We start from the raw sequence: 23,295 nt of genomic DNA, 5'->3' as shown, positions 1-23,295 counted from the left end.
CAAACGTCTTTAATTACCTGGCTGTAATTCCCAGAGTCGTGTGTATTCACTCTCCTGTCCAGTGGGGCTGCAGCTATGTGGCATCCCACGGTGGTTGAGGGGGACCCGTTCGAAACGCTAGCGATGATCCAAGCCTGGGTTTTTCCAGTAGGTCTGTGGCTCCTTCTCCTTCTGCCTTTCATTTTTAATCCTTTAGCGCACGTTATCTAATTTATGCACCCTAAAGTAACCTCATTTTAAATTCACATGGGTTGTCACTTAAAAAAAATAATCAAGTCACGTAGGTATCTAAATGTATGATAAACACCCATACTACACAGGCCATGGAGAAATTTAGAAACTGTTTCCTATAAATTTTCCATGAAGATTCGTGCTGGAGCTAGAAACACAGGATGCCAGTGGCAATTGCTTTTTCTGGCAATTTGCTTTTACAAATAAAAGATGTGCTCTCGAAATTGGATATTAACAGTGGTACACTGGAAATTGACATGAGCAGTGTTTTCGCAGTGCTGTTAGGCATCTCTGTGCCAGAGAGAAGTTGGCTCAGGGAAAATCGATGATTTTATTAATATATACAGGACCCAGATCCTCATCCTGCTTACAGGCTTTTTAATGAGGTCGATGCTGCAAACATGGGGTTTTGAAAAAAGTTGGGAAAAATGGCATGTCAGTTCTGTTAAGGCACGGCTGGTTATGTATTTTTTCCTTTTTCTTCTCAAACGTAGCGGGCTAAATGACCACAGCGCGTGGACGCCGTGTGGTCTTGTTGAAACCGGCTGCTGGCTCCCGAATTAAGTCGCAGGAACAAGGCAGGGGCAAAGCTGTACCCCGAAGCCACGCGAGTGTCTGGATCCCCAGTCCCTGCCGAGACCCTTGTCTCCATCGCTCCCAGGATCACAGAGCTCATTAGTGTCACAATTGGTGTGATATTAATTTTCAGAGCTACTGAAGATCTAATTAAATGGAATGACTGATTTTTAAACACTTCAGGCTGTGGATGACACTCACTTCACAAAATACATCAAGCTTCCCCATGATCGGGCCTGGGCCTAGTGGGTTGGAAGACAGAGTGCCATCCTGTCTTCTGAGTGGGAGCAACGCTCACCGCTAAGGGTCCGGGTGCATATCGGTGTCGCAAAGGGTGAGCTCACGTATCGTTCCTCAGGCAATGCTACTTAGTTGCCAAGTCTTAACACTTTTTTTTAAATGTTTATTCATTTTTGAGAGACAGAGAGAGAGAGACAGAACCCGCGCAGGGGAGGGGCAGAGGAGAGAGAGAGAGAGACACGGAATCCGAAGCTGGCTCCAGGCTCCGAGCTGTCGGCACAGAGCCCGACGCGGGGCTCGAACCCACAAACCTCGAGATCACGACCTGAGCCGAAGTCAGATGCTCAACCGACTGAGCCACCCGGGCGCCCCGGTCGCCAAGTCTTAATTGGAATATTTTATTCCTTAGAGGAGGAAGAATCATCTACCTTTTGGGAAATCCAGCTTTAATGCCCTTCTCTCTGTACTTCTAACTGGATTTTTTTTTTTTTTTGAATATGACATTTATTGTCAGATTGGTTTCCATACAACACCCGGGGCTCATGCCAACAGGTGCCCTCCTCAATGCCCATCCCCCACCCTCCACTCCCTCCAAGCCCTCCTAACTGGATATTTCAAAGGCAAGACGTGTCACACTGTTCACAAAGGCGGCGAGGTGGGAAGGAACGTGGTTTAGCGTCTTCCTTAAAACTGCAGCCACACCCGACGAGAGCGATCTGTCTCCGGCAGAGACGGTGCCGTGTGCGGGGCTTCGGCGTGGCTGGGAACTCGCGACCTTCGGCGTGCACTGGTTATTAAGATTTCATAGGTGTTACAGTACATTGTCACAATATTATGTCACCTCCTCCCAAAGTATCGAGGAAACGATGGCAACATGTGGCTTGTCAAACAATTATCCGTTGAGGCTGATTACTGCAGACAGCCTGTGGGGATATTTCAGGTAAATGCTGGCACTGGGAGGAGAAGCAGGAGGGCATTCTGTGCTGGTTCCCTCGGAAGAATTTAGGCAGAGAGAACACTTTGTTTCTCCCGCGGTAGATTTTCCACGTTCCTTCTTATCCCATGGCCATTCCTCACCTTCCGGGATCGGTTCCATTCTGCAGAAACAGCTGCGTGAGTGTGCAACGTTGTATTAAAAAGAAGGTTCAGCGCAGCGTGCTTGGTGCTAGGCAATCATTGGGAGTCACCTGCGCGTGTGCGGGGGTGGCGACGCCATTCAGTCCACTGTGGTGCATTCGGGGGCGGAGTAGGACGCGGCCCTGGGAACAAGGTGGTTCATCTGTGCTGACGTGGGAAAGGCCAGAGTATAGTAAGTGCAGAACACAAATTGTAGATTCCCGATTTTGTTACGAAACAGTACGAAAACTGAAATTTCTACGTGAGTGTGTGTGCGTGCCTCTCTCTGTGTGCAAGTGCGTGTGTGTGTACGTGCGTGTTTGTGCACACGCGTGTTTCTCTGCGTGCGCACGTGTGCATTTATGTTTGTGCACCTCTGTGTGCACACACGTATGCATGCTTGTGCGTGTGTCTGTGTGTGTACGTAGGACCGTGTGCACTCACGCGTGTATGTGTGCACACACATCGCAGAACGTAACATACCCAGAAGACCACACGTGCGTCAGTTTTCCCTGCTTCTGTAGACAGTATTCCCTGCAGGTGAGTTTTCCTTTCCATACGTCTATCGTATCTATTGTATCTGATCTGCCTTCATCGCAGCTGACATGGGCTACTTTGTATTAACTCCGAACCCGGAGAGCCTACAGCAGGAAAAAGAAACGGTCGTCTGGACTGGACGCAAACTCTACACGACGGGGGCCAGGAGGGAAAGCCAGCAACGTGGGAGTGACTGTGACATCCAGTTCCGTCATGAAGTGTGCCCGGAGGAAGTGGAGGGATCTTTCTGGAAGGCAGTGACAGTGTTCTGCCGGACTCCCTTGGGCGATGACCCTCCTACACTCGTAGTGGCCCACAGGCGCAGAAACCAAAGGAGAAAACAGGCTGGGCACGACTCCTGCAGAAATGCCCCCTTCCCTTAAGTTTGCAAAGCAGAGGACGGCAATTCAGACTCTGTAATGCAATTAATAACGACGATGATCGATGATCGTCTTAACAACAGTCGTGGGTCTTTTCTAAGTACTCCCCAAGTAGTATCTCATTCAATCTTCAAAGCAACGGTTTGAGGGAGATATTATTATTAGGAATCTGTGGATGAGAGCAGCAGCAAGGACCAGTTCATGAAAACTAGTTTATTTGTAGGTAATTTTGAGGGAGGGGACACCTGTCAGTCTCCTTCTGCCCTTTGGAAGAAGGAGTTTAGCAGCGGGAAAAGCTGGCCTAGGGCCCGGCCCCGCCCCCCCTCCGGGGCTTTGGTCTTGTCTCTTAAACGCGCAGCTTTGTTTCCTGCCCTGTTGAGTGGGGACAATGACACTGGCCTCACGGGGCTCTGGGCAGCCTCGAGGAGTGGAGAATCGAGTGGAGACACTGGGTGCGGTGAAAGACTGTGTCCCCCGTGGCTGCTGACTACTCCCTGAAGAGTCCCGGAGATGAGCACAGAGCTGGGCCTGCTCACAGCTTTCCTACTTGTCACAGCCTCAGGGGAGGGATCTGGGCCCTGGAGCCCCTGACTCTACGCTCCCTGTGCTGTCCCATGCGCGTCACAGCTGTCTGCAGAGAAGTTCCCAGGCTCGGGCTTGCACCGGGGACCGGGTGGGTTGGAAGCCTGGAGCCCAGGAGCCCAGACACGTAGCTTGTTTGCAGGGGCAGAGGTGTCCTCCCGGGGGAGAGGGGGCCGGGCCGGGCAGAGCAGAAAGGGACTCTCCACCTGACCCTCCCAGGACGAATGGCTGACTTACCTTGCGCCCCCCTCCGATGAGGCTGTGGCCTGCTGGCCCAGGGCACGAGGTCGGATGAGTTCCAGCCCGAGGGGGGTTTCTATGAAGCGTTCATGTTCTGCTGGGACATCCGTCTGTCATTCCGACCCTGTGGGGAAACTTGACCTGACACCTGGCCCCAGGTCGGGGGAATCAGAGTGAATCGTTAACCTGCGGCTGCCTTCTGCCCTGGGGGACAGGCAGCACGCGGGGCTGAGTCCCTGCGGCCCCCAAGGGCGTCCCAGCGCGCAGTGACAATGCCCTGTGCTGTCCCCACACACAAGGATGTCCCCTTCCTGAGAGAAGGAAGGTGGGGGGGGGGGAGGGGCTCTGCAGGACTGTCCTGAGCTCTCAGAACCATCCGTGTCACTTGCCTGCTGCTCTAGGCCACATTTCCCTTGGGTGGAAAAGGTTTGTCAGGGCGAGGGTGGGGTCTTACGGCACATTCAGAGACTGACGGAGCCTCTCAAGCACAGGAGGACCATTATGATGTGAGTTGGGGGTATGGGAAACATAACAATCCTTTCTTTGGTATTATTGGTGGAAATTGTCTTGAATTTCACAAGTAACTACATGCTTATTTAAAAAAAAATTCAAGGGGCGCCTGGGTAGCTCAGTTGGTTGAATGTCTGACATCGGCATGGGTCATGATCCCGCAGTTTGTGGGTTCGAGCCCCACACTGGGCTCACGGCTGTCAGTGTAGAGCCTGCTTCGGATCTTCTGTTCCCCTCTCTCTCTGTCCCTCCCCCACTCCCGCTCGTGCTCTCTCTCAAAAATAAATACAACATAAAAAAATAAAATGAAAATAAGAAAATGAAAACGAAAGATGAGGCAGAGTTCCTTGGACTCTCAGGCAAACCCACTTCAGAGGTAACAGCCGTCGATGGCTTTGCGTCTGTCCAGACTTCTCTGTGCTCACAAGCAGATACGCACGTGAAGAAATCGTGGTTTCAGGGTGTCTGGGTGGCTCAGTCGGTTAAGCGTCTGATCTTGGTTTCAGCTCAGGTCGTGATCTTGTGTTTCGTGGGACCGAACCTGGATCGGGCTCTGTGCTGACAGCCGGGAACCTACTTGGGATTCTCTCTCCCTCTCCCTCTGCTCCTCCCCCAATTGTGTTCTCTCTCTCTCTCTCTCAAAATAAACAAACAAAAAAGATACACTTTTTTTTTAAGGTTTGTTTATTCATTTTGAGAGAGAAAGAACAAGTGGGGGAAGGGCAGAGAGAGAGAAGGGGGCAGAGCGTCAGAAGCTGGCTCCACGCCGACAGCACAGAGCCTGAGGTGAGCCTCAAACCTACGAACCGTGAGATCATGACCTGAGCCAAAGTCGGATGCTTAACCGACTGAGCCACCCAGGTGCCTGTCACCTTCTTTAAAAAAATTTTTTTTAATATTTATTTATTTTTGGGAGAGACAGAAAGAGACAGAGCACGAGCAGGGCGGGGAGCAGACAGAGAGGGAGACAGAATCTGAAGCAGGCTCCAGGCTCCGAGCTGTCAGCACATGGCCGACACGGGGCTCGAACTCACAAACCTCAAGAATATGACCTGAGCCAAAGTCAGACGCTTAACCGACTGAGCTGCCCAGATGCCCAGAAACAAGTGGTTTTGTTTTTCCGTAGACATAATCATACCACACTATCTCGCTTTGCAAATTGTTTCTATTGTAACACATTTTGAAATCTCTCAGTGCTAATAAAATAAAATAAAAGTAGTTATTTCCTTGTAAAATATGTAATTTTTATGTTCGTAGCAAAGACGGGAGGTTCAGCAACCTGCAGCCCAGAGGCCGAATTTGGCCCGCGGCCCGTTTTGCACAGCCTGTAAGCTGAGAATGGTGTTTACAATTCATGTGGTTGTAAAAAAAAACAAAACAAAACAAAACAAAAAAAACCAAGAGGAACAGGAGACCAAAACTGAATGGCCCACGAAACCTCATGTGTGTTACCCGACCCTCCACGGAAAGTGCCTGCTGACTCTGGTCCAGACACACCGGAACTTAGCAACAGACTCCCTCCTTGTAGACTTTCTGGGCAGTTCGAGCACCTTTTGTTTATTGTGTTAAATGCATAACACAGAGCTTGCCATGGTCACCAATTCAAGTGCACATTTCAGGGTATTAAGCACACTCATAGAGTGGGGTGACCATCCCACTATTTCCAGAACTTTCTCATCTTCCCAGGCATAGGCTCTGTGCCCTATAAACCGTGACTCCCCGTGGCGCCCCTGTGGCGCCCCCGTCCCCGCCCCGTAGGCTCTCTCCCACTCGCTTCCTGTCTCAGAATTTCCTTATTCCAGGCACTTCCTGTAAGCCAGTCCCACGGTGTTTGTACCTTGTGTCTGGTTTCTGTCTCTCAGCGCGTCCTAGGTCCCTCCGCGGTAGCAGGTGTCGGGACGCCGTTGCCTTCAATGGCTGAATCACATCACACTACGGATAGACCCCGTTTTGTTTATCCGCTCGCCTGTCGATGGACACTGGGGCTGTTCTGTGGTTTGGCAGTTGTGACGAAGGCTGCAGGAACATTCGTGTGCGACGTCTGGGTTCCGGTTTTCGATTCTTTGGGGCACATACCCCCCGAGGGCCCGACCCGTGCCCTGCGGTATGTGGGTTCTGCAGGCCCCCACGCGGCTAACAGAGCTGGGGCAGGTGTCTGTGTGGTCTGGAAGCTTCCGCCGGACGTCAAGATGCCGGGTCTGTGGCGGCTCAAACTCCTGAAGGCAGGGGTGGAGGAAACGGACGGTTGAAATCAGTGCGTAGTTGCTGTGGACGTCCTTTGACTTTTCCAAAGGTGTTGTAGCCCTGGAGGCCTCTCCGGGGAGGCGGCGCCTCTGAGGTCCCAGGGAGCCCCGACGGGTCAGCGCACCCCTTTCCAAGGGCCCGGGTCTGTTTTGCGACCACCTCTGAGTTTGGAGGCGCTTCTGCTGACGGGGAGTCCGAGTCTATTGTGGCGTTAACACAAGGCGCCGTGACCATCCTTACCCCCATCCCCGACTTCCTCCTGAGCCCCAGCCCAGCAGCTGGGAGGAGGGGCGGGAGGACGGCCCACGAGGCTCCCGCGGGATCCCTGGTTCCGGCACAAACCGCCGAGGCCCAGATGTTGTGACTCCCCGGCCCCTCCCGACTTTCCTTCGTCCTGCAGCGTCAGCACGTTTGTAAGGGAAGCAGAACTGGCCTCTGGGTGTGCAGCTGGGGATCCGCTCTTCTGGCTCCGGGGCCTGCCCGGAGGGCTGGGCGCGGCCCGGAGAAGCCTGGCTCATCCATCAAGGCCTCCGGGGGCACTGGGGGAGTGGAGCGGGGCTGCTTCTGCCTCCCCTGGTGTGGAGAGAACACGCTCCCCCTGAGACCTTCGGTCCCAGAAGGGGGGGCCTGTCTCCGGTCCAGCTCTGCGCTGAGCAGCTGCTTACAAGGAGGCCCGCCTGCCCGCGGGCCACCGCCCTGCCTCTCTGTTTAAAGGAGAGCACGCCACCCCAGGCCCCTGCACGCACAGAGCCGGGGTGGGGACCGCAGGGGTGCTGACACCCTGTGATCCTGCCTCTCCCAGCCATGCTGACCGGTGCAGGGTGAGCCCCTGACTCAGGAGCATCCAGTCCTTGGCGGGGTCTGGGACAAACCCCGTGTGGTCCGGGCTGAGACATAAACAGAGCCAGCAAGCCTCCTGATTACACATTTGAATCAGAGACACGGACGGATCTGCCAGTGTAGGCGCTGTGGCAGAAACCAGGGGCCCGTCTGCACCTGCTTCTGGGGCTGCGTGTGGGGATGAGCCCTCCGGATGCAAGGCTAACCTCCCTGAGCCTTGGCACCTCAGTCTCCCTGGGATTCCTCCTGTGGCTTTCTGTGCAATTTCCCTACCAGGACCCTATGCCCAGAGCGGCCGGGGCGGAGTCTCTGATCCTCCCACCGAAAAACTAGACTAAAACAGGGTGCTTTTAACTGCCTGGTCGTAGTAATGGGTGGCCATGATCTGAGTGCTTAGTTGTGATAATGGGGTGGCCCTGAGCTCTGATAGGGCGCTGAGCACTCCACTCAAACCTTCACTCGAATCAACTCACTGAGGACACCGTCCTGGGCATACACTCATGCGCACATCACACGTTTGGGCACCAAGTGCAGGTGCGACGACCTCCAAGGGCAGGCTGCCTGGCCTTGGCAGCGTGCAGCACAGGGTGAGCATGCGGGTAAAGCGAGAAGCTTTGGGGTGGCCCGGAGTCTTCAGTCTGTGACACAGGACAGACGAATGGGGTGGGGGGTCCAGGATGAGTGTGGGAGCTTTAGAAAGGGTCATTTGCACCAGGACCTCCATGCCGAGGGGGAGGGACACCGGGGGATGGTTGCTTGTAATGGTCGTACATCATGGGGAGTGTCTCTGACGCCACTGAATCATGCCCTTCAAAAATGGTCAAAACGGTAAGTTCTATGTTGTCTGTATTTCACCACTGTATGTATCAATATAGTGCCTATTTCGTGTATTATACATGGTTACATGTGACATGACCTACGTGTGTGTGTGTTTGTATAACGTCCCTGCAGGTGTGCACGTAACGTATAATACAGACGGCACATTGTGCGTTTACACCTGGGTGGGTGTGAAAGTCCCGTGCAGCCCGGAGGGGCAGAAGCACCTTCATTGTTGCCTGTGGGTTTTCTAAAGCAAAGCAAGGACAGAGAGTGGAAACAAGAAAGGGAAAAAGGGACTTTCTACAAGGTCATTTTGGCGGGTGGAAGTCTTGGTGCTCCGAATTCACGTGCCCACGTCCACATGCCTGGAACCCGTGGCTGTGACCTTATTGGGAAAAGGGTCTTGGCAGCTGTGACTGAGTCAGGAGCCTGAGATGAGGGGTCATCCTGGATGACCCGGGTGGGCCCTGACCCCACACCAAGTGCCCTGTGGGAGGGAAGCGGAGAGGTCCGATGGACGGGGGAGGGGGTGGTGGGACCTCAGCGGTTAGAGATGGGAGTGCCAGAGGCTCCCAGAGCTGCACGGGCAGGCCAGGACGGATTCCTCCAGAGCCTCCGGAGGGAATGAAGCTGCCAACACCTCCATTCGGATCTCTAGCATCTACACCGTGAGAGAGGAAGACACAGAGAGGGAGAAAAGGGAATGCGGTTTCCCAAAGGAAGTCCTGGCACCGCCATCCCCAGAGGGACACAGGTGGAGAATGACCTTGGGGCCCTTTCAGCTCGGCAGCTTGCCCCCTGGATGGACCCACTCTTGGCTCCCAAAGGCACGTGCTATCCAGGAACTTGAGACCCCAGGGCCGGTTTCTTTCCGCCCCCAAACATGGTGGCCTCCCCAGGCACCTGCGGTGGGAAGCTGGCTCACTCCCCTCGCCCCCGCCCCCTGCCAGACGGTAGTGCGAGGACACCTCTGTCACCGATCTGCAGCGTGTTTAAGACACTTTGGACGTTGGTCCAGCCAAAGCGCACACTTTAATTAGGATCCCTTTTTGTGAATCATGCTAATCATTGTCCCTGTGGTGATTTATCGGCCGTTCAGGGCCTTGCCTCCGCAAGGTGCTCAGACCTGCTCTGACAGCCCGAGCAGGGCCTGCCAGACAGCCCGGGACACTGTTTCATTTTAATTACGGAGGAAAACAATGTTTACGAAGGAGACAGCTTCATTTCCTCCCTCGGTAGATGAAGAGGTTCTGTGCTCAGACCAAGAGCGTCCCGTGCAGAAGCTGGGAATTAGGTGTCGGCTAAAGGAGGGCAAAGCGGTTTTAATGTCCCCAGCGGAGGGCTGGATCTGCCCAAGCTCCGGCCTGGAGTCTGTGCTTGTGGCCAAAGGGGAAAATGTGTATCCCAGCCACCTGCAGCCTGGCCCCTGGCCCCGAGCTTGGTTGAAGGGAGCAGTGGCTTGGGAGGAAGTGTGTTTTTAGGAGTGGCCTGGTTCCCTTTTACTGCATCCTGCTCAAAAACTCCACCCCCAACAGTGTTGCACGTAAGCTGAGCTGGCTTTTCGCAGAAACGCCATCAGGCAGGTATTTCCTTGTACAGATGGATGCGTTCAAAGCATCCCCAGGCTCACGGCCGCTGAGGGCGTGACACAGGCCACGCACTGCTCAGAGGGGGCCCAGGCTTCGGGATGTCCTGGTGGGGGCACGGCAATGAGTTAGGACACCCACAGTCTCTTTGGGGAACACTTTGTCTTGTGAAACCGTGACCCTGTGCGCACGCTGGGAAGGACCACCCCGAAGTCACTTTTGGGGATCCCAGTTACTGAAAGGCCCGAGGTCCGTTTCCTGCAAGGACAGGAAAGCAGCAGGAGGCAGAAGGACAAAACCGGCGGCCACTCCGTTGCAACGTGTCACGTGGGCCCGGGGAAGGAGTGGCTGCCACTCAGGACTTGTGACCAAACCGCTCTGGGAGCAAGTGTGGATGACGGACCGTCCGTGTTGTGGGGGCCTGGGTCGTGGGCGGGGCTGCCTTTCATGGGTTGGACACATGAGGAGAAGGGCTGAAGACCCTGGGGGCTCAGCGTCCGTGACAGTACGGGCCCCTGGGCCCCAGATCCACGCAGGTGGCTGGCACCATGGTCCCCGTAGACACTGGCGGCAAGAACAGACCCCACCGTTTCTTGCAATTGTCTGGAGCTCTGACCGTGGACCAGGGCCTGCTCTTTGGGAGGCAGAGTTTCAGTCCAGAGGCCTCGTGGACACCTGGTCTTCCCACTCCACTCGAGTCCTGTGAGCCCACGCCAGGCCCCGGGGGTTCTAGATGCATCGGGGCGGGACCCCGGGGCTGCAGGGAGGAGAGATGGGACTCCAGCACCCGGACTTGGCGGAGCTCCTGGCGGGATCGAGGGGACACGGGAAGGGGACAGGACACCGGGCCCACTGTCATTAGCTCCCAGGGAAACAGACATTTCTGCTTTTGTTCAACTCGCCTGGTGCTAGGAGCATGTCTATGACTGAACGGTCACTGAATAAATGAAAGACTTCATAAGTGGGTGGGTGGACATGATCCCACACAGCTCCCTGGGCCCGTCCTTCCTAGACCCACTCCGGGGCCCTGCAGAGAGCATCTGAAAATGAAAGAGAAGCCTCTGGCCATTCATCAGGCTGGCTCAGCGCCCTGCCGCTAATGGTCGTCAGCAGAGAGTGATCCAGAACTCCGGCAGGCAGCTCCGACCCACTCCACAAGCAGCCTTGTGTCATGCTTACGATTCTTACAAAGAGCAAATGATCTAGCATCAGAATTTTATCTAGCTGGGGGCTAAACACTCCCACAGCATCCTGGGCCTGGTGGTTCGCAAAGCGCAAGGCTGTTTTTGGGACTGCCGTCTTCTCGCACAGGAAAGCGGGTCCCGGGGAGTGGATCGTACAAGGGACGGCCTGGAGGAGGAGGGGGCAGGCACACGCAGGAGGGAGGAGGGGCACAGATTCCACCTTTGGTGACGTGTGAGGAAGCTGGCCGCTGCTCCCCTACACCCGCTCGCTGCTGTGAAAGGGCTCATCCTCCTTTGCAAATGAAGGCGGGTGAGATACAGCACGTCCTTTACTGGACACAGGAGATTATTCATGGGCTCTGGGCTGGTTCACCTTATGTGTCAACTTGATGGGCCGCGGAATGCCCAGAGGTCTGGTGAAAACGTGATTCTGGGTGTGTCCGTGAGGATGTTTCTGTGTGAGATGGACATTGGTGGACGGGGGAAGGCAGGTGATCTCCCCAGTGGGGTGGGCCTTGTCTAAGCAGTTGAAGGCCTGAACGAACAGAAGGGCTGAGTTGAAGCATGCTCCTGCCTGACTGTGGACCTGGGACCCTGGTTTATCCTGCTTCCAGATTTGAACCGAAACATCGGCTCTTCGGGGTCTCCAGCTTGCCAACTGTCGATCTTGGGACTTTTCAGCCTCCCTTATCATGTGAGTCAATTCCCTGTAATAAATCTCTCTCTATCCTACTGGGTCCGTTTCTCGGGGGAACCACGAGGAACACAAGCCCCCATCGTGGGAAACTCGGTGGTGTCACTGCAGAGGCTCCCCCTCTATGCTGAGTCACTGCTCAGGCGTGAGTGCGGTGGGGGGCCTACAGTGCCCGACCTGGGTGCTGCCTCCTGACCTTGGCCTCCATCAGTCACTGTGGAGGCACCCTTGTCTGGGGGCCACAGTCCCTGGAACGGAGGCTCTCTGAACTCCCACCCCAAGCTCAGGTGCACGCATGCCAGCTCATGAGCTCCGTGTTTCCCATGACATCGCTAAGGTGCGGAAGGGCTCCGTGGCAGAGCACGGTCTGGTGGACAACCGCCCCCGATCCCAAGTTCTGAATTAGTGAATATTTATTGTAAGGCAGCCATATTACTTCCAAGTTGACCTCAGTTTGAGTTCAGCCAACAGGAAAGTGCCCATTGGAACCTACTTATTAAAAACAGGTGTGGACAGTGGCAAGGCATGTTCACCATCCGAGAAGCACAACGAGAGAACATTTCACGTTTTATTTTATATACTTTGGAGCCAGTTTCCTATTGTAAGAAGCCATATTATTTCATATTTAATATGGTTTATAATATTGGTTTATAATTAGCATATAATAAGAATTCGCAGGGAAACAAAGGTCCCAAGCCTCTCAGAAGCAGCACGTGCTCGTAAGCATGCTGTGCATGTCCCTCGTATTTGTATTTACATGAAGGCTTATCTACTAAATAGATTTTTCCCCCATAAAGATTATAGGGATATTTAACCACATTTTTTAATGTTTATTTTATTTTTGAGAGAGAGACAGAGTGTGAGTGGGGGGGAGGGGCAGAGAGAGAGGGAGACACAGAACCCGAAGCAGGCTCTGAGCTGTCAGCACAGAGCCTGACACGGGGCTCGAACCCATGAACCGTGAGATCATGACCTAAGCCGAAATCGGACGCTCCACCGACTGAGCCACCCAGGTGCCCCTATTTTGTAAGTTTTAAAAATGTTTATTTATTATTTTTGAGACACAGAGCATAAGCAGGGGAGGGGCAGAGAGAGAGGGAGACCCAGAATCCGAAGCAGGCTCCGAGCTGTCAGCACAGAGCCCGACACGGGGCTCGAACCCACGAACCGAGAGATCATGACCCGAGCTGAAGTCGGATGCTTAACCGACTGAACCACCCAGCTGCTTCTATAAAGATGTTTTTCAAGCAGAGCCTTCCTGCATCACAAATTCTAAAGTAGCAGAGTCCAAATTCATGAAATTTCCTACAATCAGCGTTGTTACCGGTCAACCAACCAGTCACGATTGCTGGCTGTGTCCTGTGTGCTGCAAATAGGGGAACATTCTTGTTGCCAAATACGCAGGTACAATGCTTCGTGAGCACTGACTTCTATTTTCCCTTAGGCTTATAATATCCTGTTCTGCGTCTATGCAGAAAGGAAAAAACCACATTTTTGTCTTTTGATTCATAATTCATACGCTTGGTACATAGGTCTGCTTATGATCTCAATTGTTAATGTTTTCCCTTTGTAAGACAGGGTTGGAGCAAAGTCAATATTTTAGTGTTGACAGTTCATGCCTGCTTGACGTTATTTGTGTATTACTTTCTTTAGAAACCGAAAAGTGAAGAAAACACCCCTCCCAGAATAAAGTTTTCGGGCACGAACGAGACTGCCACATTCAACATTCAGAACCCGTGTATCTTAGGATTTTTAAAGAAATATTAGCAATATTCTCAGCGGCAAGATATCCCTAGAGCAGTCCACAAGATAAATTAGAAACGGGGGTATCTTGCTTTTGATTTATTACACAGAAAATGTAAATGCGATCCTATGAATATTACTCACAGAGAGAAAAATGCCAAGGGTGGTTTATTGTGATCCTTCGACGCTGGAATCCCGTCCAGCTGTTCTACCAGCAGACCGGTTGCTAGGGACTGGAGTCTGTGTGACATCCTTCTGGGGAAGAGTGCTGGACGTTATCCCTTCTCTCTGGCAGCGGTGAGGGGCCAGGGCTCTATGCCTACGCGCTCGACTGCCAACAGGAGGCTAAGATTTCTTGGCTGCGTGGCTTTGCAAGGCAAGCGACTGCCACGGCGGCACAGATTATGATAAAATGTTGGGCGCCTCACCCAAGCTCAGTCCTCACCGTGACGGTGTTTACCTGGGTGGTGAGCTTTGTTATGCTGCTATTGCTTGATGCACGTAGCAGCCCCCCCCCCCCCCCGCCCCCGCCGCGGACTCGCGCTCCCCTTGTCGAACGTGAGGCTTGGGCTCCAGGACACTCACTCTGTCAGCAATTATCACGACATTGGCTGGAGAGGCCAACCGGAGTGAGTGCCTTGTGTGCAAAAGTAAAGATTTTACAAGAAAGGTCAGGGCGCCAGTGCCTGCTCAGTGGTGGGTCGTGAAATCCCACACCGCCTGCACCACAGAGGCTCATCACGTCCACAGGCTGCCGACGACTCACGATGTGTCACTGAGGGCGAGGGCGCCCCAGCCCTGCTCCTCAATGCTCCCAGAAATGTCTGGCAGGGAGAACCTGAGGTTTAAAAGCTTGGAACCACTGGTCTGACGTCACAGCTCCAAAGTCAGGGGCTAGAACAGGTGCAGAGTGGAGGACCAGGTACACATCAATGACGCACCTGCAGTGTTCTGGGCGGGTATAAACACGGGTGAAATCCATCGGGTCCTGAGTTCCACTTCTGAGACGTAATTATCATCAGCTCCATGTTAGGACATGGAATCTGAAGACCCGAGAGGTGGCCCACTTGTCCACGGTGCCACCCACTTGTCCACGGTGCCATAGCTGCTGAGGCAGATGCCCACGCCGCCCCCAAGCCTTGGAGGGGGTTGGCTTTTCCAGCTGTGTCACAGCAGGAGGCACGGCTCGGGTCACTCCGTCCTGGCCAGTCACCCTAGACCGTAAATGTTCCTTCACAAGGAAGTAGCTGGTGAGTCTGCCCCTTTCTGAAGCTTGTCACGTTCTCGCTAATTCCTAAAACGAGCTTCACCTGCGTGCCCGTGGCCCTCGGCTGGCTGCGTGACCAGCCCATGGCTCTGACCTGTCCTCTCCAGCTGGCCTGGGTCCCTTGGCTTTTCTTTCTCAGCTGCCTTAGGAGGCCATGATGAAATACCGAGAAGCAGCAAGGAAGAGCCCTGATCCGACACGAGAGAGAACGGCACCCAGTCCAGCAGCGTTGAGTCGGCAGCCTTTGAAAACAGACCAAGAAAGATAAATAAGGATACACATCTCCTAAAGCCATAAAGAAAACTTTGACATTTTAGAGCCAATCTGGTATCAGAAATAGATTTTTTATCTCTATTTTTCATGTGCCCTTTAGTCTATAAATCACAATTCGGTAAAGCAAATAAAAGGACTGATGTTACTGGCTCTGTATTTTACGCATGATGAAGACATCACGGTAAAGCCTTCTCTTATACGTCGGTAAATAAAAGAATACTATTACAAGGGGTAATCAAAGAAACAAGAAATATAATCGCCATTGAGGAAACAGACTGCCACTCTGGGCATTCTCTCAGGAAAGAATAGATATCAGCACAGGATGAATTTATATTTTCCTCTCCCTGGTTTGTTATGTCTCTTGCTGACATAAATAGAAACCCAGTGCTCTGTGTCCATGGGACCGGGTGCAGCACAAATCACAGAACACAGCGTGGTTTCTGCTCCGCTGTTGCATAATAAAAATGCCGACTCCTGGGACTGTCAGCCAGAGCCCCCTCTCGGGCTTTCGGAGCGTCCAGGGACAGGTGATGACCAGCACCTAGCGGGAGAGAACGTCAGGGCCGGGACTTGCGGAAGCAGAGCGGGGGGGTGGGGGGGAGAGGGGAGTGACGAAGGCAGATGTGCGTTCGTGGCGACCTACTTAGTGAAATGAATCCATGTTGGATGAACACTAGCAGGAAGCACCTGTTCGGCCTCCACTCCAGGGTGGCGGCTGGATCCTTGGTTTCTAGAGCACTCCTCACATGTTACCTCCTTGGCTACCTCCCTGCGCGCGATGGCCTAGATACATCAGGGAGCTGCTCTTTGCTTCTTTTCTGGTAACCCACGATTGCCCTCCCACTTCATCCATCCCCCAGATTAATCTACCTGGTGCCGTTCAAAGGGGCACGTCATCGTCTTGTGCTGTTACCCTTTGGGGGCCGAAACCTCTGGCACAATGGAATTCAGAACGGCAGGATATGGACACCGTGATTTGGTGACAATTAGGAGACCAACAAAGGAGCAGCGGACGTTCAAGGAGTCACCCCTCAGAGAAGGGCTTGCTTCTTGCCAGGTGCGGAAGCCTGGGTTTAAGATGAGCGTTTGGGACGCCGCCCCCTCCCCTCGCGGCTCCGTCCATGACGGTCTGCGTTCCGGCTCGTTCTGTCGGGTAGGTGGCCTGGTGGTTTTGCCGCAGCTTTCCTAAATCTCAATATGTTGTGCAGAAGTAAAGGCTGGCATAATTTATCACAGTTGAACATGTGCTTTGTTCAATGACAGGGTAATTAGACATTCTTTCAGCAGACACATTAAATATATACTTATGCATTAAAGCTCTGTGTCTCAGATCAGCTCTGTTGATTTATTCTTTATGCTTGGATCTTTGCCTGTTGATAGCCATATAAAACTAAACTTCCATGCCAAAAAATAAAAGTGGCAGGAAAAAAGAAATGGCTTCCATATGCTCACTCAGTCAAGTGGGGGGTGGGAGGTGGTGGGGGGGGGGACCGGGAAATGCACGCACGCACACGTGTGCACACACACAAGTATACACACGCACGCGCTTAGCGCTCCGGGACAGGCCGGGGCTCGATTCTCCGTTCCCTAGCCCGGTAAACATTAATTATGCAGTGATGACAATAATTCTGCATGCATAATGCTGACCTCTTTCACTAGAGGGCAACAGAAGCCCAGCTTAAGGAACCTCCACCTTCTGCTGCCAGTGACAAGAAACGTTAATAAGATGCCGGGTGGATTTTATAATGAACACCCTATTAATTTTACATAAGAGTAACGTTACTTTTGAAAATCCAGTTATGCTCCTGAATACACATGATCCAGCCTTCTCAACAGGTGGCACGGAGCGGTCTGCGAGTTCCTGTCACTGCCGCGCAGGGTGCCGCCGGGCTTTCATGTGGGTGGCGTCTTTGTGAGGGTGGAGGTTCTCCAAGCAGGTACGCTTAGAATCACTCCAGAGCTGAGCGCCACCTGTGCAGGAAACAACTCCGCGGACTGACCTGCAGACCCAACAGCCCCTGCAGGGCGGCCATGTGTCGTGAGCGTCTCTTGGTCCCCAGACGAGGCTTGCTTCCGGAGCATGTGCCTGGCTTCCGGAGGCATCCTCCCCTCCCTGCTGCCTGAGGAGGGATGTTGGGGTGGGGGCTGCAGGTCACGAGGGGCATCCGTCTCTGGGTCTCTTTCACGAGGCTCAGAGCTTGAGCTGCGACGAGTGGAGCCGATTTTCATCTCTGCCCCCAAATGTTGAATGTAACTCGTCCACCACCAGAGCCTGTATCCTCTGTGCTGATTTAATGTTTTAAAGCCCACTCGCTTTAACAAATGGGGTTCCTGGGTCTTCTTTCCACCTTGTGAGTGGGAAGGACCCATTGGACGCCGTGCTCTGTTGCTGAGGAGGGAGAATCTTTAAACAGCCCGAGAAATTGATGGCACAGATTCGGCCAATTGAGAGCTAATTACATAAATCTGTCGTTTGTGCCTAAATATGTTGAAAATATTAGGAATCATTAGGGAAATGCAACGAAGCTTCAAGTTTCGAGAGTCTCTGGACCAATTATCGCGTATGAAAACAACACTGAACTTCTTCTAGGAGAAGCGTTTCAGGCCAAGATGTATAATGAGGGACCGCCTTCCCTCTGGAGGGGAAGCATGACATTCTATAAACACCCTGACTCAGCATTTACAGGTTTTGCTTCCAAAAATAACCATGGCCTTTTCTTTGAAATGAGGTCTTTGAAATCGGTGCTCGGCCGGCTCTCCAGAGTGGCTTAATTTCCACAGGAGGGTGGATGTGTGTGTTGTGCGGGCTGGGGGGCGAGGAGGGGTAAAAACATACAAATCTATTTTTCACCGTATAGCTGACAGCCCTTTGGGAACCAGGGGGTGGGGGTGGGGAGATGTAGCCAAGAACTGCTCAGAGCATCCAGGGTGTTTTCATGGTGAACTTGGCATCCTGCGTTCTGAGTCCTTAATCCTGGGTGGCAGGGCTGAAAGTCTTTTCCAGAAGCCTCCTTCGTGCCCTTCACGTTGTCCCGTCTGCTGGGGAAGCTCTGCTGTGGTCCAGCCAAGCCTGGGGCTGGGAGGGAAGTCACTGGCGTGGTGCCTCGATCTCCCATTTGCCGGGCTCCAACGCGGCTCGGCCGTGCCGCAGTGTTCCACAATTTCCTTTGAAATGTAACTCATTATACAAAAGCAGAACTAAATAAAAAATACTCCAGAGAGGGAACAGATTGTTAGCTATAGATTAGAAGAGCAGCCTAATCCTTCACAAGCATTAAATATTTAACATAATCACACCACAGGTGCCAAGAAGATGTCGGCGTTGTTTAATTAGACTTAATTAAACATAAGGAAAAATCTAATACTAATTCAGGTCGAGTTTTTTAATCGATTACAACCCCCACTCCCCCTTAGAGGTCCCCATGTATTAGCCGTATCGTTCCTTACCTTCTTATTAACCAGAAACCTCGCCTGGGTAAGAGTTGAAAAGTCGTGCAGAAAGGAAGGAGGTGCTGTCTATGAGCAACCAGACTGTATAAATGGATCACGGAAAAGAATATTTCTGTGGCCAAGAAATGGCATGAACACATGGTCACTTCCAACATCTGTAAGGTGGACACAGGAGTTTTATGTGACCCACATTGCTTTATTGATGTGAAATGTCTTAGCTGGGAACGCACCCACTCAAAGCTTTGATCCGTTCATATATACGTGCGTGTGTGTGTGTGTGTGTGTGTGTGTGTGTGTGTGTACAGGATAGCCTTCAGACTGTAATGTCCACAACAGAAAGCAAACACAAAATTATACCTTGACCACGTGTTTGCAATACAAACTCCAAGACCCATTAAAGCACAGGCAAATACATTTGCTGCACATACGAAATGTTTGAACATCTAGTTTTTATCGTTGAAATAATAACCTTTCTTGATACTGACACTGGGTGTGAAATTGCTGTTTCAGTTTCCCGTACTCTGGGTCTCCAAAATGAAGATAGAACACAGGTGCTGGCATGTAGCCGTGAGAAACACTATGTTTAACAAATCAACATTTTTTGAAAAACTTGTACTGCTGCTCATAGAATTATAAATGTGCACTCTTCACGGGCACGTATGTTGGCTACAGGAACGCTGGGGGCCGTGTCCCGGTTAACGACGCAAGGTGTGTGACACAGAACAAAAGAACACTTGGGTTTTTGTAACACGGTGGGTCCAGACACTGAGAATTTTATCTTAAAGAAACAATCACAGATGTGCCCAACAATTTAACGATGTAGCGAGACAGATGTTCATTGCAGTGTTGACTAAAATAACAGCAACAACAGAGAAAATAGAAATGACCTAAATGTTGCATCTCCTGGAGGAATTTAGAGAAATTTACATTGTAGAGAAACCTAGCTCTTTCAACTGCTGTCTGGTCTTTTACGTCGGTGGAGGACCTTACGTGGAATCCTGAGCAGGGGAACGGCAGGGGTGCGGAGAGGCGAGAGGCTCCTTCCCCATCCTGGCTGAGCGAGCCAGCCCCGCGTGGGGGGAAAGCCAGGGAGAGTGGACTCCAGGCAGAGACAGTGATGGCACGGGGTCTGTTACAGGGGGTCTGGGGCAGCTGCCAGGAGGGACAGAAGCCCCTGGAGTGAGGGTCCCGGGGCACCAGTTCTGGCGCTGGGTTCGGGGCACTTGTGTGGCCAGGCCTTGTCTGCGCAGAGGCTGGTTCTGCAGAGCGCCAGGCGACTTTGCGAGCCCTTTTGGGAGACGCCCGTGTTAGTTTTCTGTCTTGCTGTAACAAACCATCACAACCTAGTGCCTTAATGTAACATAAACTTGTTGTCGCATAGTTATGGGGGTCAGAAGTCCAAAATGGGTTTCATGGGCTAAAGCCAAGGTGTTCGCAGGGCTGGTTTCTTTGGGACATCCTGGGGCACGGTTGGGGGGGGGGGGCCCATCTCCTGGCCTTTCCAGCTTCAAGGCCCATGTGCATTCCTTGGCCCGACCCCTGCCTCTCTTGTTGCCTCTGGCCTCCTGCCTCCCTCCTATAGGACCTTTGTGATGATATCACAGATCATCTCCCATCTGAAAATCCCTAACGTGATCCTGTCCATTTGCCGTGTAAAGTGACACCCTCGTAGGTTATGGGCATTAGAACGGGGGTGTCCTCGGGGGCAAGGATCCCGTCATCCACAATGCCTTTCCTGCTAAGGTTAGCTTTTTGTAACCAAGCATCGTGACGAGCTGGTCGGTTTCCAGTTATGGTGCTCACAATGGTCCCCTTCGTGGGCGTGGGGGCATAAATACTCCATCCTTGTGTGTGAGTGTGCGACTCTGAGTGTGTGCACGTAAGTATTAACAGAGACACAACACTGGAATTGAAAACGTTGGAATCTGAACGTGGTTATGCTGGCTGAGAGATTACCAGTGACTTAATTTTCTTTTTCCTTTTAGAGAGAGAGAGAGTGAGAAAGAGGGTGCCTGTGTGGGCAAGAGAGGCAGAGAAAGGGGGGGGGGGAGAGCACAAGGGAGGGGCAGAGAGAGAGGGAGAGAGAGAATCCCAAGTAGGCTCCACACTCACCACGACCCTGGGATTGTGACCTGAGCTGAAATCAAGAGTCGGACACTCACCTGCTGAGCCCCCAGGTGCCCCTGAGTGACCTAATTTTCTTCTCTTTGTTCACGTCTACCTTCCACGCTTCCTACTTTTGTGTATGTTTTACATTTTGTGTCACTTGCGTTGCAAATTTTAAAATCCTATCAACCACGAAGTCAAGTATAAGAACGGGATTAACCTATTCGTCTCCACAGGAAACCGCCCAATGTGGAAATGAACGTTACATTCATCTTTGGCAAAATGCTCTAGAACTTTCAACTTAATTACCAAAAGTCAAAACATTTTCCTGTCTACAATGTCATTAGATACTTCTCCCTACGCTGGCAATATTATTTGCAAAAACTGCAGAAATTGTGGTTTCGTCTAAAAGCTAAGATGGCTATTTTTTGGAAAGTTGAACTTCCTCTGACAGCTTCTCGACCCCGTCGAACACCAGAATCTCTTGTCCAAGCATTAGAAGTTCCATCTCCTCCTGCCCCACTGTCACCTTTTCTGGGAGACAGGCCTGGATATTATGGTTAAAAACAGTCCCAGGGTGATTGCAGGGTGGACACTTCACTTTTTGTCTTTGGACAATGGTTTGGAAGGCACTGCTCTCGTCTGTAGAGATGATGCTTCCATTTGTGGCCAGCCCACAGGATCCACATCTGTCCAAGGCCACAGACCAGCCGGGAAATGGCGTCTGTGTTCACGCCGTGCTGGTAGGAGAAGCTAACAAGCGTGCTTTTTCCTGGACGGACTTCCCAGTGCTTACTTTACCCGTCTGTCCCCACTCTTGTTCAATGGCCTCAGGATGGGCTCTTTTTTTTTAATGTTTATTTATTTATTTAGAGAGAGCGAGCGAGCAGGGGAGGGGCAGACAGAGGGAGGGAGAGAATCCCAAGCACACTTCATGATGTCAGCCCAGAGCCCGATATGGGGATCAATCCCACGAACCGAGAGACCATGACCAGACCCGAAATCAAGAGTCAGGCACTTAACTGACTGAGTCGCTCAGGCGCCCCTGGATCAGCTTTTACAGCAGTAACGTGGAGAACAAGGAAGGGGGGAAACCGGATGGTTGAGCTTCAGGGCAGACCTTGGAAACCCACGACAGAGCTCACAGGCTGCTGGAAAAGCCATCTTGAACCCAAGAATAGACACTCCGGCTTGACAAATAGGCACAGAGAAACTCATCACCAACTGGGTGGAACTGCTTTTCCCCAATTGCCCAGACTAGACAAGCCCTCCCCATGCTTGGAGGTGGGAGAGAGTCTAAGAGGGAAGCTATATGACGCTGGATGGCCCCCCTAAAGAGTGGTCCTGCGCTCTACCTGCTGTTGAGCCCCGGTGGAATGCTCCAGCAGCTTGGGGATGGAGACGGAAGGGCGGTCTCCTCCTTCCCACCCAGAGCTCTGGGAGGCAACAGGGTCCATCGAGTTGCTGTTAGCCAGCAGGGCGTGTTAAGGGAGGCAGGATGCGGGCCAGGCACCTGAATTCCTCTCAGCTGCAGACTTCGGTGGAGGAGTGTGGAACCTGGGTAATCCCAGGATGCACAGTGACCAGTAGAGGCCGATGGCCAGAGGAGGAGCCAGAGCCATGCTCACCTGGGTGTGTGTGGAAGAAGGGACCAGAAACCAGCCCGTGTGCCATGGAGAGAGATGTCAGTGACTTCTGCCACATCATGTCCCCCACCCGCCCCCCCCAAAGCTGTGGCACTGGGTTCCCTAAAAGCCAGTGGCAGCTCCTGGGAGAAACAGGGAGGGAGAACCCTGTACCCTTTGAGACAAAGATGGGTGGGTGAGCCCTGGAGCGAGTGACGTGGTCATTTACTAGGAGTTTAAATGTCTCAGGGGGGCCACAGGGCACAGGACAGCTCCCATTAGTTCTTCATTCATTAAGCTGAGAGATTACCAGCCAGGTCCTCCCGTCACCCAATTATTTGGATTCACCTAAACGTTTCGCACACTTAAAAAAATTAAACAAAACACAGATTAAGACCCTCCTGAGACCTATGAAGGCATTAGTCTCTACCCCTAGCTCAGAGTGTCACCTCCAGGATGTGGTTCATTTTCCTCTTTCTGTCCCCTGCCTGGGGTTGTGGCCCCACCTGCCCCCTGGGGGGGGGGCCGTCCTGGGGGGTCTGGGGTCTCAGCACGTGATCCTCTGATAAAAGACAACTGACCTTCCCGAGGTGACCGTGGCCCAGGCTGGCCAGTGATAGGCTGGGTGTCCCCCTGGCCATTCCAGTGGGATGTCCCATGGGCTTGGTCAATCTCACACATCTTCCTTTCTTGCTATACTGTGTTATCTTCTGAGAATCACTGTGCCTTCCGTTCTTGTTTTGACGGCTTTACATGACTTTACACAACTCTTCACCCCTTATACCTACCAGTCTGGTCTTTTAGGTGTAACTTTTAAATATGATGTTATGGAATCTTTCCACTATTTTCTAGAGCTCTACAACCACCTAGAATTGTCAGTGGTGGTGTAGGTTCTGGGAGATAAGTCCCCTTCCTTGACACCTGCCTGGGGGTATTGGGATGTGTACCCTCAGTGATGCTGCCCCTTTACCGGGCACCTTGTACAAAGATGAGGTCTTGTCTGCAGTGGTCCCCTGCAGTGTATTCACCCACTTCAAGTGTCTCCAGGTTAT

Source organism: Panthera onca, chromosome A3, assembly GCF_046562875.1.
Source record: "Panthera onca isolate mPanOnc1 chromosome A3, mPanOnc1 haplotype 2, whole genome shotgun sequence".
NCBI classification, from domain to species: domain Eukaryota; kingdom Metazoa; phylum Chordata; class Mammalia; order Carnivora; family Felidae; genus Panthera; species Panthera onca.
The sequence above is the reverse complement of the archived record's forward strand: the minus strand, read 5'-3'. Positions refer to the sequence as shown.